The 14,471-nt window shown below is 35.1% G+C and overlaps 1 protein-coding gene across 5 annotated transcripts in view; it reads left to right on the forward strand.

The window, feature by feature from the left end:
* The window catches only part of CCDC88A (coiled-coil domain containing 88A), a 118,409-nt gene that overhangs the window by 13,045 nt on the left and 90,893 nt on the right, over positions 1–14,471 (forward strand). The gene's annotated exons all lie outside the window — the stretch shown is intronic.

The raw sequence follows: 14,471 nt of genomic DNA on the forward strand, positions 1-14,471 counted from the left end.
ATTTTAATTTTGTGTTTTCATTTCAGTAATTTAAATTCTTTTTCGAGAGGTGCTAATAAAATTCTTTTGCAATGATCATTCACAACTGATTTTTTTTTTTTTCATGGAATAAGACTAGTTTCTTAAGTCACTTTCTCATACTGGGTCTTTGGGCTCTTAGGATATCTGTAGAATAATCCTCAGAGATTCTTTTTTTCTTTTTTTTTAAAGATTTTATTTATTTGTCAGGGAGAGCACAAGCAGGGGGAGCAGCAGGCAGAGGGACAAGCAGGCTCCCCGCTGAGCAAGGAGCCTGATGTGGGGACTCGATCCCAGGACCCTGGGACATGACCTGAGCCGAAGGCAGACACTTAACTGACTGAGCCACCCAGGCGTCCTAAATCTTCAGATTCTTGATAATTTTGTTTTTTAAAAAGGTGTCACTACCTTACTCCAGCTTGAAAAACAGTAATATAGGCTACCCAAATCATAAAAGGAATTGAAACAGATAGCATTTGCATTTTAGAAGGATTGAATTTGGTGTTTAGGGGGGCCAGAATAGAGATAGAAACAACACTGATGTTGAAGTGATATGGAAGAGAGATAGCATGGAAATAATGGGATTTGGTTACCAATTTGTTATGAAGAATGAGAAAGGGATTACTGGGATGACTACTTTTTACTTGGGTAAGGAGCAGATGGTAGTGCCCTTGGTAAGTAAGACATTATAGGAGGATGAAACTTGGAGGGGAGGGTAAGTGTAGAAAATAAGTTCTGAGTTAGTTTTGGTGTGTCTGGTGAACGGTGAGAAATAACTTGTGGGCAGGTGGATATACATAGGCCTGGTGCTCAGGGAAAAGTCTAGAATAGAGAGAGATACAGGAATTTGCTTTTAAGTTTGTGATAGAAAAAGGCATGGGTGTCAGAAAAAAAGTACAGAAGGGGCCAGTGATAGATCGTAGGAAACAGCAATACAGCAACATTAAAAGGCTGGAAATTTGAGGAAAGTAGGAAAATTCACAAGGCTGCTGGGAGGAAATCACAAAGGGAGTCAGTTAAAGATGAATGCAAGTATTGTCATGTAAGGTTGATGGCTAATTTGAGATTTGGAAAGCACGTATTTGTAGTGGAGCCAGTCAGCATAGTTGAATAACTTACCCAATGATGCCTAGCTGCTCAGAAACTGACAAAAAGATCTGTAGACTTTTCTCAGAATTGGGGATAGACATAGGGCTATCCACGTGAACAGTTGAAATGAATAGAGTGTGAGCATTAAAATGAGGAGGAAAGCAGGTGTCATCAGGAGAAGGCTGATGGACTGGAGGTCACAGTAGGATGAAGGAAGAGTAGGATTAGAAGAAGTTGAGAAAGGGTGGAATAGGAAGTTGAAGTCAGAGGGGACTTTCAGAATTTGAGATTTTGAAGGTTGCAATTCTGAATGATGATTTAGGGCCAAGGTTAGACCTTGCTAATGGGTGGATAAAATGGAATAGAGTGAACATAACTAAAGTTGAGAAAGAATTTATTTCCTTATTCTTTGTAAGGTTAATGATCTCTTGATTAAGACTAGAGGTAGAAAGGAGTATTTTGAAAGCTGGGAAATAAACAGCTAATTTTACTGGTGTTATAATGAAAGAAAAATTTAATAGAGGAAGAAGATTAGCAATTTTAAAATTTTATATTAGTATATTGCTTGTTTTAAATATCAAACTTTGTGGAATATCTCCATAGTCTTTCAGGAAATTTAAAACAATGGTGTATTCTTAATGTAATTTACTTTCCTAGTGAAGGCTAGAAAAAGGTGAACTTAATGTTATTATTGACAACATGACTATTTCCTTTCCTTGGGTGCTAAAGGACCAAGGAAGATAGTTTAGTTTTAAGTGTTGGGTCCGACTTATTGTTTAAGAACTGGATAACTACGGAGTTGTGGAGGATGAGAAATTGTGGAGAAAAACCAGTGGAGGCAATACTCTAATCTGTTTTTGCCAAGACTGGTTAAAAAAGGGTAAACCACAGTAAATTCTCCATTAACTTGAATGTTGAGGGAAAATGGAGAGTTGAGTTTCCTCATAATTGAAAGCTATTTTTTTCCAACTCTATATTTTAAATCTTTGCAAATGAATTAAACTGTATTTCCACTTTTGTAAGTACAATATACATGTCATTTATTTTAAACTTAGGTCTTTGTGTTAAGTATTGAATATATATAATTAAGATGAATCTATAATGAATGGTGAATGATCCCAAGTATGTATTTAAAAACAAATCTGTTGTTATTACCTAGGGTTTTTTTTTCTTTTTTAATTTGTACGAATTTTGTATTTTGTATTTTTTTTTTTTTTGAGTGAGTGAGAGAGAGAATGTGTATGTTAGTGAGAGTAGATTAGGGAGCCCTACTAATTGAAAGTTAGTAGTTAGGTTTGGGGGCACCTGGGTGGCTCAGTTGGTTAAACATCTGCCTTCGGCTCAGGTCATGATCCCAGGGTCCTGGGATGGAGTACCTCACTGGGCTCCTTGCTCAGCAGGTCACCTGCTTCTCCCTCTGCCCCTCCCCCTGCTCATGTACTCTTGTTTCACTCTCTCAAATAAATAATCTTTATTAAAAAAAAAAAGAAGTCAGGCTTGGTCTCTAGAGATATAGATAGGGAAATCAAGGGGGAGGAAGTTAGATTTTTTCTTTTAAGATTTTATTTATTTGGTTGAGAGGGAGAGAACAGGTGCATGCGCAGGAGAGCAAGGCGGGAGAGGGAGAGGGACAACTCTACACTGAGTGTGGTGCCCAGTGCGGGTCTTGGTGCAGGGTTCAGTCCCAGGACCCTGAGATCATGACCTGAACTGAAATCAAGAGTCGGACACTTAACCCACTGAGCCACCAGGCGCCCCAGGAAATTAGATTTAATTCAAACCTTGAAGAATGATTGGACTTGGGCAGCCATAAATGAGGAGAGGAGGGTATTTTAAGCTGGGGAATCAACATGAGGAAAAAGCATATTATATTTATGATTTGGGAGGTGGTGAGGAGACTAGCCTTGGTAGAGGATCCATCCAAGTTGGGAAATAGAATATAAATTTGCATAGACAGAGTAGACTAGATTATGGGAAACTTGAAAAATAACCAGTATAATTTAGGCTGCACATGGCAGGCATTGTAGAGCCATTTAAAAGTACTTATTAGGGAATTAAAAATATTAGGAAAATCACCTTGCCATTAGTTTGGAGAATAAATTGAATATGGACTTTATTTGTTCATCCAATATTTATTAAGCATACGCTATATATACTATTGCAGTACTGAGACTACATCAGCAAATCAGTGAAACTTATATTGTGTTAGTGCTTGGAACAAAGATGAGGAATAGGCAGGAACAAGTAGGTGTTAGTAGAAGATAGATGGGTAGTGATGGATAGCATTCTGTCCTATGGTGGTGAGGTTCTAGTCAGGGTAGGATGTATGAGTGGAGAAGAAGGAGCAAATTCAAGAACTTGCCAAGGAATTGATGGAATTCTAGATAATAGTGCTTGAAAGGGAAGAATGAAAGGTGATATGCCAAGGTTAAATTAGCTGAGCAGACACCTGAGCAGACAGAATTAAAATTATGTATTTCTAGGAAAGAGGATGTTAAGTTTGGATACTTAATTTGGCGTGAGAAAATAAGGACATTTATTTTATTTAACTTGCAACTGAAAACATTTAAATGTGTAATATAGCAATGTGTTTTGACAGTGATGCCTAATTTTATATGGGAAGCATTTCAATAGCTATGTATTTGTACTCTTGTTTACATTTTCATACTGTTAATACATATTTCATTTTTTTATTTATTGAAATAGTTTTGAGGATGTGTTATTATAGTTCTTTTGGACTATCAGAATGCTTTAAAGTCTGCATTTATAGGATCTAACTTATCTAGGAGATTTAACAATTCCCAAAAGATTAAGTTGCATTTTTAACTACTCAGTTATTAGAATTTAGCCATCTTTGTGTTATACTTCTATTAACTATAACAATTCAAAGTTTTTGTCTTTGCTTATAGAAAGAGCTCAGGCCAGTGTTTTTGGGCAGTGCTGTTCTCAATAAATTTTTCTGTTATCTGAGAGTATTCATATAATTGCTCTGTTTTAGACTTTATTCTGAAAAATAGTGTTACTGAGTTATTTATTCTGGAAGAGAATTTTGGTCTTTATATAGTCCTCCAGAAGTTTTGTTTTTATTTTTGTTTTAATTCTGCAGTGCATAAGTTAAGTCCAGTATTTATTGAGTGTTGCACAGTTTTCTTTTAAATATCCCATTATCCATCAACTTTGCATTCGCGGCTGCTTTCAAAATATTCTAAAGTCTTACTTCATTTATTCCTCTGTCTTCTAAAAACCAGGGACCTATTTTATTAAGTTGGAGGTCCCTAAAACAGTTTATTTCTCTTGAGCCATTTGTAGACCATGCTGCAAAGTCTTTAACTTGTCTATTAATAATTCTTTACTTCCCTACTTGTGTACCTCTCCTCTACCTTGATTTTCAGTTCATCACAGCTTTTCCAATATAGTACTTGGTTTGTATATGTGTTTTTTTTTTCTTTTCTATTTTACTACTGCTTTTTTATTGTATTCTTTCATTTCTATCTGTTTTTAGCAATGCTTTTTTATTGGGTTATCTTTTTCCCCCCCTTTAATTGATCGGCTTATAATGGAGTTTGTGATCCCTTTGGAGCACTTTTATGATACACTGAAATGGACAAATTAAACCAATATTGTGGTAATTTTATTCTCCTAATAGAATTCTTATTCTTAGAGTAATTCTGTATAGGGACTTTATTTTTAATATTAGAGAAACTGATGATGCAAAAAGATTTTCTTGGGACGCCTGGGTGGCTCAGTCTGTTAGTAGTGCTCAGGAGAAATTTATAGCATTAAAAGCATATATTTAAGGGACGCCTGGGTAGCTCAGTCAGTTAAGCCTCTGCCTTCGGCTCAGGTCATGATCCCAGGGTCCTGGGATGGAGTCCCGCATCAGGCTCCCTGCTCAGCAGGGAGTCTGCTTCTCCCTCTGCCTGCAACTCCCCCTGCTTGTGCCCTCTTTCTCTCTGACAAATAAATAAGTCTTTTTAAGAAAAAGATTTTCTTACTGAATTTTAAAACTTCTTACTTAAGGTAAGTTTCTATGACTGTGTATTTTAGTTTGTTAATTAGAAGAGATTGTACTTTGGAAAATACTTTTTGAATTTTTTTTTTTAATTTTAGAGGGCTTTCTTGCATCTCAGAAATGACCATTATACCTGTCACTGGTGATTAATCAAGTGAACTATTGAAATTATTCTAGGAGGGTTTATGGATTTCAGATTAGGGATCCTTTCTCTATTGAATTGATAGTATGTGACTGAAAGCTGTACTAGTCAAATCTATCACTGATTAAGTAAAATAGCTAATTATGTATCAGCTCAGTTTGAGATTTCTTGAGTCTCTAGAACTGATTGGATTTGGAGCAAATACTACCCCAAAATACCAAATAAAACAAATTTAAACATACCTCTCTGACCCTATGATAAGGTTTGAGGACAATGGGTGAAGGTTCTATCACAGATCAGTGATCCTTGTTAGTGCTATAAACTTTATTTTAGTTACTGGCCATGTGGTTGACCACCATATAAAAGAAGGTTCTCTTACTTTATGAAGACACTGATTAGCCATAATACCAAATTCCCAGGTCTCTATACCAAGAACAGGAATTGGTTTGCCTAATACAGTGGATCTCAAAGTGAGACCTAACAGACCCCTGCCAGTCTGCGAGGTCAAAATTATTTTTATATAATATTAAGATGTCATCTGCCTTTTTTGCCTGTGTTGGAAAAAAAATGATGGTGCAAAAGCAAAGATGGGTGAAACTGCTGACACCTTAGCACAAATTGAGGAGTGGTACCAAGTTGTACTGATAGTCATTGTATTCTTCACACTGTGTACTTAGAAGAAAAAGAAGTCGAGTTTCACTTTAAAATGTTCTTGGTGAAGCAGTAAAAGTTACTGTATTGAATCTTGACCCTCGCATATATTTGTTTTTAATATTCTGTAGGACAAAATGGGAAGTGTGCATAAAACACTTCTGTTGCATAATAAAATGTCATGTTAATATATATGAAAATATCCTATAGATACATACAAGATTATATAATACTAGGTTTTATTGTTTGCCATCATGTGCAGTGACTGATGTGAGAAGGGAGAGAAATTAAGGTGAAGGGATACTTTTTTAAAAACCACTCATTTCCCTGATATTCTCAAGGTAGAGATATCTTACTATTTGGATAACCCTATATGGTGATGATGCTTACCCAGTTAATTATTTTTCATAAAGCAATCATTCTGGTATATGCACATTTGAAGTTAGATATGCAAATACTTATTTCAAATGTTTCATAGTGACATGCAAATGTTATGCAGTTATATGTTACCATATAAAATATCTCAAAAATTAAAAAAAAATCTGTTACAACCAGTTTTATATTAGAATGGCATGATCAAAAACAAGAGCACATGTAGTTGTTAAGCACCAACACTAAACAGATGGTCCAGGAGGGTGCATAACAAGCTTGCAGTCTGGGTAGAAGAACATAAAGCCATTAAAACTATCAGGTTTCTGTTTCTCATAGATATTAGTCAATGAATAAGTAAAGACATGGTCCTTGGTTATACAAGGACCAAAAGTCTTAGAACGTTAGTGTTGCAGAATTGCCAACTTTCTCTTCATCTTTTACCCTAATTTTAAAATTACTGTATACAGTGGTAGATACTATTGCCTGCTTATTGAAATTAATGCATCTTGTCATAAGTAGGTCATTTATAAATGTGAAATTGCTTGAGGCCCTCTTTTACTGCTGTGTTGCTTTTAACTTCTGGCTGGACAGATTTGAACTATATTGCTAGGCTATTTGCCTCTAAAGCATTTCTCAGTTTTCATCTTATAAAAGCAAATGGTTGATTTGTGATTATGTTGGCTTGGAAATAGTTATGTATGATTAGAAAGTTACTTGCTCACATTTCATATGTGTATCATTCAGTAGCTCTTATTTTAGAAAAAGGTCTTTCCAAAGATAAATTCTAAAAAAAAAAAAAATGCTTTCAAAAAGTTTAATCAAAACTGCATTAATCATGACTCTATATTCTGAATTAATCTTTGTTTAGCATTTTAAGTAGTAAACATGAAGGAAAGACAGAGTATTTAAAATATTTAATAGACTAATTTCTTTTTAGAGAATTCCAGGTTCATACTATACCCAGTTTGTTTAAATTACTGGACTGTGACTTTTATTGTAAAAAAAAAAAAAAAGAACATTAAAATACAAGCAGGAATGTAGTGCTTTCTGACTTTACATGGAATGCATACCTTTTACAGATGAAATTTTTTATTTTGTTTTATTTTCTTATGTTTATTCATAGTCTGACAAATGTCTTAGGACTCTGAATCTCTTGCCCTGAATCCTACATGTATAGCCTCATTAAGTGCTTCAGCTAAGTAACAGATACAATTACTTTTTTCCTAGAAGTAAATAAATTGGACAGCCTTCATGAAACGATTTTTTTATGAGTATCTTTACTCTTTAAAAAAATGCTTTACGTAGTTAAAAGAATTAGTTAATACTAAAAGATTCATAGTGGGGGCGCCTGGTTGGCTCTGTTGTTTAGGCATCTGCCTTTGGCTCAGGTCCTGATCTCAGGGTCCGGGGATGGAGCCCCTAGTCCTTCGGCTCCCTGCTCAGCAATGAGTCGGCTTCTCCCTCTCCCTCTGCCCTCCCCGACCCAACTAGTGCATGCAGTTCTCACTTGCGGTCTCTCAAATAAATAAAATCTTTAAAAAGAATAATAAATAAATCAAAGGTTAATAGTGAAAAATGGTAATCCCTGCCCTAACTTACCTCTCAGTTCTGTTTCTTAGAGTAAAAACTTAACTTTTAAAAAGCAATTTCTGATGTCATTTAGTCCCATTTATAGTGATAATGTCCCCACCCTCGTATTTCTTGATTTATCCCTTTTAGAGACATTGTATGTTGACTTTTGGATAATGGTAGATGAGATTTGAACTTTTTTTTTTTTTGGCCATTTCTATGTCTTCTTATCCTGTCCTTTTAATATATTTATTACAAGTTTAGTCAAATCATCAGTATTCACATTAGTATAACTGTATAATGTTTTCTGCAGAACCTACATTTTTCTTTTAAAAAAAACCTATTTTTTCTGAAGTTACTAATTTCCTTGATGTACATAATTTTCAGTAAGTCTATCCTTAAATAATCAGCTATCTTTCATCGAAGCAGAGATTAGGACTTTTCAGGCAGTTTCACCTGAGGGTAGTCCATCCCTCTCACATAAAGAGATTGCATTCTTGGGGTGAAAGGGCCTGTTTTCCGCGATCCTAACATATGTCAGTATAACCCTAACTCAAATTAGGCATGAATCAAATGGGAAACCCAAGACTTGTAATTGAAAGTTTATTGCTCTCTATGTCCATGCTTAAAGTGCTTAGCAGTTATTCTGCTGTCCCAAGTCCAGAAAGTTTATGGATAGGCTGTGATATATTATTCAGATTCTAAACTAGTAAGAACTTTCCAGTTTTGTTCGCATACTAAAATAACTCTCAGTAGGTACAGTGTGGATTAGAAACTGAAACTGAGACTTCAAGTACCTAGTATCAGCCTGTTCTACCAAAGAACTGCACTATTCTGTTGGATTTCCAAATGAGTCTACTAGATCATAGAAATCCCCTCAAACCCCATGTACTCACAGCAAAGATTTGTAAACACAAAGCACCACAGTTTTATAAAAAGATGCAGGAAACTTTCATTCCCCTATCTTTAATAATCTCTGTTGAATATTTCATTCCCCTATCTTTAATAATCTCTGTTGAATATGAGGTTGATTTTAGGTGTTGAAGTACTTTTCTGCAATTTTTCAAAATACTTTCTCTTAGAAATGTATCACATGACCTCACTGATAGGAGGAATTCTTAATCTCAGGAAACAAACTCAGTGTTGCTGGAGTGGTGGGGGGGCGGGAGGGATGGGGTGGCTGGGTGATAGACATTGGGGAGGGTGTGTGCTATGGTGAGCGCTGTGAATTGTGCAAGACTGTTGAATCACAGATCTGTACTTCTGAAACAAATAATGCAATATATGTTAAGGAAAAAAAAAGAAGATAGCAGGAGGGGAAGAATGAAGGGGAGTAAGTCGGAGGGGAAGACGAACCATGAGAGACGATGGACTCTGAAAAACAAACTGAGGGTTCTAGAGGGGAGGAGGGTGGGGGGATGGTTTAGCCTGGTGATGGGTATTAAAGAGGGCACATTCTGCGTGGAGCACTGGGTGTTATGCACAAACAATGAATCGGATCACTACATCAAAACCTAATAATGTAATGTATGGTGATTAACATAACAATAACAAAATTTAAAAAAAACTTTCTCTTGCTTTTCTAAGTTGCATTTTTTAGTTTTTCCCAGATTGCTGAAATAATTTCATCTGATATCCTTAGTGTATAAAAACTAAACTGTTCTCTCTTTTTATATTCAGGACTGTCTTAATTGTTTCAAGGAATCTTTCTCAAAGGCTGAAAAACTTAATATTAAACTTGTAAATAAAATTTTCTTTACAAAAAGGTCTTAAAAGATTTTGAGCAAACCAGAATTCTAAATTCTTAAAACTTGCTAATTCTTAGAACAGCTTTATACAAAGGAGGCCAAAGGCTTTTCTGGCAACTGAATACATTTTGAAATACCATGTGCAGAATGCTGAGCATAAAAATTTTTTGAAGAACCTTTAAAACTTTAAGAAATATATCAACTTAAAGAATGCAGAGAAATGTGGTAATAACTGTCAGGGACAAAGGTAATATTTACATTATAAAATTTGTTAAAGTGGGAATGAAATCACTTGTGTTTATTAGAATATCATGCATCCATTTCAAAGTATAATCCAAATTATATATTATCATGTAATAATGGGCTTGCACTATAAATTTGTACAGTTATTTAATCTAAAAATACTTTTTATTTTTTAAAAAAATTTTACTTACTCATTTGAGAGAGAGAGAGCATGAGCAGGGGAGAGGCAAAGGGGGAGGGAGAGGCAGACTCCCCTCACGCAGGGCTCAATCCCAGGACCTGGGGATCGCGACCTGAGCTGAAGGCAGATGCTGAACCATCTGAGCCACCCAGCACCCCAGTTTATATATACTTTTAGTAGTAATATTGAAATTTTTCTTTTTTCTTTTTTAAAAGATTTTATTTATTTGTCAGAGAGCACAAGAAGGGGGGGCGGCAGGCAGAGCAGGCAGAAGGAAAAGCAGGCTCCCTGCCAAGCAAAGAGCCTGATGTGGGACTCAATCCTAAGACCCTGGGAACATCACCTGAGCCGAAAGCAGACACTTAACCAACTGAGCCACCCGGGCATCCCAATATTGAAATCTTTCTTAAACATTTGTTGTCAGAATTAAATGTCTGGGTTTATTAAAATATCAAAGTGTTTTTTAGGTCTGTTATCAGGGTATGACTAGGAGGCAGTCACAGGTGAGAGGTAGGTAAAGGGATTCAAATATAGAGTAAGGAAAATAAAAACAAAAAGAAGGCTAGAGAGATATTTACTGAATCTCTTATGATTGCAAGTGAAATTTACATAATTGTAGGTTTACCTAACATTTTTTTTAAAAGATTTTATTTATTCATGAGAGACAGAGAGAGAGAAGCAGAGGGAGAAGCAGGCTCTCCGCTGAGCAGGGAGCCCGATGCGGGACTCAATCCCAGGACCCTGGGATCATGACCTGAGCCAAAGGCAGACGCTTAACCATCTGAGCCACCCAGGCGCCCTACCTAACATTTTTGTTGCTAGGGTTGTTCTTACTCACCTCTCCCAATTACAATTATCTGTATACTTTTCTCCACAATGATAGATTGACTAAACTATGCTTTTATACATTAAGTAATACGGCCACAGTAGGTATTCAATGAGTATTTGTTTAACTTACTAAATGTATCAGAGTTGATTAAAAAAACAAGATTTTCCCTTCAGCATTCTGAGTTTTTAAACATGACTACCTGACCGTGCTGCTGTTTGTCTTTGTTTGCCATCACACATAATCTGACTTCTGCAATACAGTGTCCTTGTTTTTCTAAGTAGCTAGTTCTGGTTGGTGCCTTTACCTCAGAGGCCTACTTTTCCAGTTATACTCATTTACCTTGGGCTACTCATTAATTCCCTTGCACTAAGCATAAATCAATCACAGGTCAGATTTGGCCTGCCTTACTACTATTCTTCCTTGTTCTGTAGATCTCAAATTGTAGATTAGAACTCTTATTCAACTGATCTCGGGGGCACAAACCTTCCTAGGTAGTATCTATTCCAGGCTGCCAAATGAGTTGTTAGCTTGGAGAATGTCATCTCATAACTCTTATTAGGAAGCAACCGTTTTTGAAACACTATGCTTAGTCTCAGATTATTTATTATTTTTATTTATTCAAACAACTTTGTTAGAATATATGCTAATTTTTAGAGATAAAAATGTGACTACGATATGATTTCTGCTGTCAGGGTACTTAAGTCAAGTGAGAAAGTGAGAGGTATAAAGATAATTAAATATTAGAAGGCCTATTATAGAGTATGTACCGAAAAGGGGGAATGGTTGTTTTACTATTTAATCAGTCTATACTGTTTATTGTGAGGACGACTCAGTATTAGAAGATGTGGCAATGTAACTAACTACATTAACATATTAAAGAAGAAGAATAGATGTAGGAAAAATTGGGTAAGTCAGCACCCATTCAGATATTGAGTAAAGAATAGGAGGGAACTTAACTTGAAGGGAGGTATATATAAAAACATTACAGCAAACATTATACATAAATGGTGAAACATTAAAAGCTGTTTTATTAAATTAGAGAACAAGATAAGGATAATTCTTCATTATTTGTTGATGCAATAAGTAAAGAAAGAGAAATGAGGTGTCAGATTGGAGAAGAGGAGATAATTGTTATTTGCTGATGATAAAATTTTTTCTGTTAGAAAACCCAAGAAAATGAACTAAATAAACTAAATTTTGAAAGGTGATTAATCAGAAATGCAATCTACAATAGCTGCAGTTTTCCTGTTATATCCTAGCAATGACCAAATAATATAATAGAAAAATTCATTTTACAAACAAAAACCTAAATAAGAAAAAAAATATTTAAATGTCTGAGATCTTTGTGGGGAAATTAAAAAATTTTATGGATGCAAATGTCAGTCTTTTCAAATAATTATAAATAATAAGATCCTAATAATTCTAAACCAGGTTTTTCCTAGAACCCTATAAATATCCTAAAATTCAGAGAAAAGAGCAGTAATCAGGACACTTTAAAAACAAAAGAGAGGGGCTTGCTCTAATAGAATCATGATAATAATAAACCTATAGTAACATTAAAAAGTTTTTAAAGACAGGAATAGAGAAATGGGCTAATGGAACAAAACAGACTCCAAAAGTAGGCCCACACTTCACGGGATCTAATATATCATAGAGATCAGTGAGAAATAGGCTCTTTGGTAATTGGTGTTGGGAAAACTGATTATCAATATGGAAAAACTACAAATCATATTCAAAACAACCTCCAAAAGCACCAACAGACAACCTATGAGAATAATAAAGTTCAGCAAGATTTCCAAAGATAAGAGCAATCCACAAAAGTTGATAGCATCATATATTAGTAATAACCTATTAGCAAAAATATTTTTAAAATATTACATTCACAGGCCCTGGGTGGCTCAGTTGGTTAAGGGACTGCCTTCGGCTCAGGTCATGATCCTGGAGTCCCAGGATCGAGTTCTGCATCGGGCTCCCTGCTCAGCAGGGAGTCTGCTTCTTCCTCTGACCCTCTTCCCTCTCGTGCTCTCTCTCTCTCATTCTCTCTCTCTCTCTCAAATAAATAAATCTTAAAAAAAAATAAAATATTACATTCACTCTAACAGCAAAAACTAGGAGGCATTTAAGCATATATATAATCTTCCCAGGGAAAATTATAAATTGGTTTTGAAGAGGTCAATGATGGATATGACTCCAAAAGCACAGGCAACAAAAGCAAAATTAGACGAATGTGATTGCATCAAACTGAAAATTTATGCACAATAAAAGAAACAACAAAATGAAAAGGCAATCTACAATTTTTTATCAAAGTAATTATAGTAATAGATTATGATCCATTGAATATTGTAGGGAACCATGAGTGCATATTGATATAAATAAATAAATTGATGATCAGATTATTAACATAGTTACAAAGTATGTCTTCACAAAATACTTAATAATGACCAAAGAAAAATAATAACTGTCATGGAGAAAACTCACAGTTACTAGTTTAACCAAGTGATAAAAGGGAATGTCATCAGTAATGAGACAAATTGAAATCATGCACCATCTCTTAGGATGCATTGAGAAGAGCACAGCATCTCTTCTGTGTTTTTGCTGTTAAAGATACATAACCTGAACTTCATTATGAGTCAGACACAGTCTAATCAGTTAAACCCATTTGAAGGACATTCTATGAATAACTGGCTTTAACCTTTTAAAATGCCTAGGTCATGAAATTCAAGGAAAGACAAGCTGTTCCAAGCTGAAAGAAACTAAAGATGAAAATTCAGACTATTGAATGAAAAGTGTGATTCTGAATTAGATCCTTTTCCTATAAAGTATATCCATTCATTATTTGGGAATAACAAACTTGAATGGATTCTAAAGATTGGATGATAGGAAGATATTATTGTTAATTTACTGATTTTAATAATTATATGTGTTTGTAGAAAATAAGTGGTAAAATATTTGGGGATTATTTGATATCAGGTCAGCAACCTATTCTCAAGAGGTTTGGGAAAAAGACTGCTTGTCCATGCAACTTTTCTGTAAGTTTGATATTGCCCCATAAATCACTTAAACTCCATTCTTTTTTTTTTTTTAAGATTTTTTATTTATTTATTTGACAGAGACAGCGAGAGCAGGAACACAAGCAGGGGGAGTGGGAGAGGGAGAAGCAGGCTACCCATGGAGCAGGGAGCCCGACGCGGGGCTCGATCCCAGGACCCTGAGATCATGACCTGAGCTGAAGGCAGATGCTTAACTCCTGAGCCACCCAGGCGCCCCCTTAAACTCCATTCTTTTAAGCTTGTTTATTTTTTGGATTTTCTTATTGTTGTATCTTTAAGTTCACTAATCTTTTGTTACTCAGTTTCCTATCTACTGTTAAGCACATGCAGTGAATTTATCATTTCAGATAGGTAATTTTTAGCTTTAGAAGTTCGATTTGGGTTTTTTTTCCTAACAGTTTCCATTTCTCTTCACATGATGTTCATGTTTTCTTTTAAGTTCTTTACTGTACAGTTGACCCTTGAATAACAGGTTTGAACTGCATGGGTCCACTTATACACAGATATTTGTAATAAATACAGTACAGTACTATAAATATATTTTTCTCATAATTTTCTTAATTTTTT

Source organism: Zalophus californianus, chromosome 8 (assembly GCF_009762305.2).
Source record: "Zalophus californianus isolate mZalCal1 chromosome 8, mZalCal1.pri.v2, whole genome shotgun sequence".
Taxonomy (NCBI): Eukaryota; Metazoa; Chordata; class Mammalia; order Carnivora; family Otariidae; genus Zalophus; species Zalophus californianus.